We start from the raw sequence: 5125 nt of genomic DNA on the forward strand, positions 1-5125 counted from the left end.
GCAGAGAAGCTGCCTAAAATCATATTAAGTTCACAGATACCCGAAAACACACCACCGGACACGGTCCTGCCCACCAGAAAGACAAGATCCAGCCTCTTCCACCAGAACACAGGCACCAGTCCCCTCTACCAGGAAGCCTACAAAACCCACTGAACAAACTTTACCCAATGGTGACAGACACCAAAAGCAACGGGAACTATGAACCTGCAGCCTGTGAAAAGGAGACCCCAAACACAGTAAGTTAAGCAAAATGAGAAGACAGAGAAATACGCAGCAGATGAAGGAGGAAGGTAAAAACCCACCAGACCAAACAAATGAAGAGGAAATACGTAGTCTACCTGAAAAAGAATTCAGAGGAATGATAGTAAAGATGACACAAAATTTTGGTAATAGAATAGAGAAAATATGAGAAATGTTTAACAAGGACCTAGAAGAACTAAAGAACAAACAAACAATGGTGAACAACACAATACATGAAATTAAAAATTCTCTAGAAGGAATCAATAGAATAACTGAGGCAGAAGAACAGATAAGTGACCTGGAAGATAATATAGTGGAAATAACTAACACAGAGCAGAACAAAGACAAAAGAATGAAAAGAATTGAGGGCAGTCTCAGAGACTTCTGGGACAACATTAAATGCACCAACATTAGAATTACAGGGGTCCCAGAAGAAGAAGAGAAAAGAAAGGGACTGAGAAAATACTTGAAGAGATTATAGTTTAAAACTTCCCTAATATGGGAGAGGAAATAGTCAATCAAGTCCAGGAAGCACAGAGTCCCATACAGGATAAATCCAAGGAGAAACACATCAAGACAAATATTAATCAAACTATCAAAAACTAAATGCAGGGCTTCCCTGGTGGCGCAGTGGTTGGGAGTCTGCCTGCCGATGCAGGGGACGTGGGTTCGTGCCCCGGTCCGGGAAGGTCCCACATGCCACAGAGCAGCTGGGCCCGTGAGTCATGGCCGCTGAGCCTGTGCGTCCGGAGCCTGTGCTCCACAACGGGAGAGGCCACAACAGTGAGAGGCTCGTGTACCACAAAAAAAAAAAAAAACTAAATGCAAAGAAAAAATATTAAAAGCAGCAAGGGAAAAACAACAAATAACATACAAGGGAATCCCCATAAGGTTAACAGCTGAACTTTCAGCAGAAACTCTACAAGCCAGGAGGGAGTGGCAGGGTATATTTAAAATGACAAAAGGGAAAAAGCTACAACCAATATTACTCTACCCAGCAAGGATCTTATTCAGATTCGACGGAGAAATGAAAACCTTCACAGACAAGCAAAAGATAAGAGAATTCAGCACCACCAAACCAGCTTTACAACAAATGCTGAAGGAACTTCTCTAGGCAGGAAACACAAGAGAAGGAAAAGACCTACAATTACAAACCCAAAACAATTAAGAAAATGGTAATAGGAACATACATATCAATAACTATCTTAAATGTAAATGGATTAAATGCACCCACCGAGAGACATAGACTGGATGAATGGATACAAAAACAAGACCCGAATATATGCTGTCTACAAAGACCCATTTCAGACCTAGGGACACATGCAGACTGAAAGTGAGGGGATGGAAAAAGATATTCCATGCAAAACGAAATCAAAAGAAAGCTGGAGAAGCAATTCTCATATCAGAAAAAATAGACTTTAAAATAAAGACTATTACAAGAGACAAAGAAGGACACTACATAATGATCAAGGGATTGATCCAAGAAGAAGATATAACAATTGTAAATATTTATGCACCTAACTTAGGAGCACATCAATACATAAGGCAAATGCTAACAGCCATAAAAGGGGAAATCAACAGTAACACAATAATAGTAGGGAGAATGTAACACCCCACTTTCACCAAAGGACAGATCAACAAAAATGAAAATAAATAAGGAAATAAGAGCTTTAAATGATACATTAAACATGATGGACTTAACTGATATTTATAGGACATTCCACCCAAAAACAACAGAATACACTTTCTTCTCAAGTGCTCATGGAACATTCTCCAGGATAGAACGTGTCTTGGGTCAGAAATAAAGCCTTGGTAAAGTAAAAAAAATAGAAATCGTGTCAAGTATCTCTTCCGACCAAAACGCTATGACACTACATAACAATTACAGGAAAAAAACTGTAAAAATATAGAAACACATGGAGGCTAAACAATATGCTACTAAATAACCAAGAAATCACTAAAGAAACCAAAGAGGAATAAAAAAATACACAGAAACAAATGACAATGAAAACACAACAACCCAAAACCTATGGGATGCAGGAAAAGGGGATGCAGTTCTAACAGGGAAGTTTATAGCAATACAATTCTACCTCAAGAAACAAGAAACATCTCAGATAAACTACCTAATCTTACACCTAAAGCAATTAGAGAAAGACCAAAAATTCCCCAAAGTTAGGAGAAGGAAAGACCATAAAGATCAGATCAGAAATAAATGAAAGAGAAATGAAGAAAACAATAGCAGAGATCAATAAAACTAAAAGCTGGTTCTTTGAGAAGATAAACAAAATTGATAAGCCATTACACAGACTCATCAACAAAAAGGAGAAGACTCAAATCAATAGAATTAGAAATCAATAGAATTAGAAAGGAGAAGTAACAACTGACCCTGCAGAAATACAAAGGATCATGAGATAATACAAGAAACTATATGCCAATAAAATGGACAACATGGAAGAAATGGACAAATTCTTAGAAAAGCACAACCTTCCGAGACTGAACCAGGAAGAAATAGAAAATATAAGCTGCCAATCACAAGCACTGAAATTGAAACTGTGATTTAAAATCTTCCAACAAACAAAAGCCCAGGACCAGATGGCTTCACAGGCGAATTCTATCAAACATTTAAAGAAGAGCTAACACCTATCCTTCTCAAAATCTTCCAAAATATAACAGAGAGAAGAACACTCCCAAACTCATTGTAGGGAGGCACCATCACCCTGATACCAAAACCAGACAAAGATGTCACAAAAAAAGAAAACTACAGGCCAATATCACTGATGAACATAGATGCAAAAATCCTCAACAAAATACTAGCAAACAGAATCCAAAAGCACATTAAAAGGATCATACACCATGATCAATTGGGGTTTATTCCAGGAATGCAAGCATTCTTCAATATACACAAATCAATCAATGTGATACACCATATTAACAAGATGAAGGATAAAAATCATATGATAATCTCAATAGATGCAGAAAAAGCTTTCAAAAATATTCAACACCGATTTATGATAAAAACTCTCCAAAATGTGGACATAGAGGGAAACTACCTCAACATTTCTTGTAAGTCTGGTTTAGTGGTAATGAATCCTTAATTTTTGCTTGTCTGGAAAACTCTCTCTCTTCTTCAATTCTGAATGATAACTTTGTTGGATAGAAGATTCCTGGTTGGAATTTTTTTCTTTCAGCACTTTGAATATATTTTGTCATTCCCTTCTTGCCTGCAAAGTTTGTGTTGTAAAACCTGCTGATAGCCTTACGGAGGTTCCCTTGTATGTAACAGGTTGTATTTTTCTTGCTGCTTTAAATATTCTATTCTTGTCTTTAATATTTTTTTAAAAATAAATTTATTTATTTATTTATTTTTGGCTGTGTTGGGTCTTCATTGCTGCACAGCGGCTTTCTCTAGTTGTGGCAAGTGGGGGTACTCTTGGTTGCGGTGCACGGGCTTCTCATTGCAGTGGCTTCTCTTGTTGTGGAGCACAGGGTCTAGGTGCATGGGCTTCAGTGGTTGTGGTGTGTGGGCTCAGTAGTTGTGGACTGTGGGCTCTAGAGCACAGCCTCAGTAGTTGTGGCACATAGGCTTAGCTGCTCCGCGGCATGCGAGATCTTCCTGGACCAGGGCTCAAACCTGTGTCCCCCGCATTGGGAGGTGGATTCTTAACCACTGTGCCACCAGGGAAGTCCCTCCTTGTCTTTAACTTTTGTCATTTTAAATATAATGTGTCTTCATGTGGGTCTCTTTGGGTTCATTTTACTTGTAATTTTCTGGGCTTCCTGGATATGGATTTCTGTTTCCTTCCCCAATTTGGGAAAGTTTTTAGCCGTTATTTCTTCAAATAAGATTTCTGCCTCTTTCCCTCTCTTTTGCTTCTCCTTCTGGGGGCCCTATAATGTGAATGTTAGTCTGCTTTATGTTGTTCTTTAAGTCCCTTAATCTGTCTTCACATTAAAAAAATTTTTTTTAAATTTTCTTGCTACTCTGATTGGATGAGTTCCCTTGCCTTGTCTTTGAGTAGACTGATGCTTCTGCTTCATCTAGTCTTCTCTTGGACCTCTCTAGTGTATTTTTCATTTCAGTTGTATTCTTCAGCTCTGTGACTTTTATTTGGTACTTTCTTAAATTTTGCACCTCTTTGTTGAAGTTCTCACTGTGTTCATCCATTCTTCTACCCAGTCCAGTATTTTTTATGACCATTACTTTGAACTCTTTATCAGGTAAATTTTATATCTGTTTCATTAAGTTATTTTTTTCTGAGGTTTCCTTTTGTGCATGCATTTGGAATATATTTTTTTGTTTCTTCATTTTGCTTGACTCTCTGTGTTGGTTGCTCTACAGTAGATGAAACAACCACCTCTCCCATTCTTGAAGGAGTGGCTTCATGTAGGAAATGAAACTTTTCATTCATTCCTGCCCCAGCCTTTTTTCATCTCTCAACCATCTGTACTTATCCAATCAGTCTATTATATTTGTAACAGCTCCCAGTAGTTGAGGATGTGTCAATACTTGTTAGTGCCACAAAGGGGAGGATCTCAGCATCTGGATTCAGGGTGACTGGAAGACAGACCCTCAGGCAGTAGCTTTTAAAAGTATATCTGTATCTATACCTTTGTCTATATCTATATCTATATCCACAGTCACGAGGGGCTGCAAGCATTAGCCTCACTGGCTACCAAAACCAGGCAATCTAGAGGTGTCTCCTGTGCAGCAGTCACAAAATCTGTGGCTCCAGATGAGTGGATAAGCTGCTTTCTGGGAGATATCAGTGAACTGAAATAAGGCAAAGGGAGAGTTCCAAGATGGCATCCACAATCTACGTTCCTTGAGAGCAGTTCTGTAGGCCACTAAGTGTGGCCAAACCTGAAGCCTGATCCTCAGTCTGGA

The sequence above is a fragment of the Lagenorhynchus albirostris genome, chromosome X, assembly GCF_949774975.1.
Source record: "Lagenorhynchus albirostris chromosome X, mLagAlb1.1, whole genome shotgun sequence".
Classification (NCBI taxonomy): domain Eukaryota; kingdom Metazoa; phylum Chordata; class Mammalia; order Artiodactyla; family Delphinidae; genus Lagenorhynchus; species Lagenorhynchus albirostris.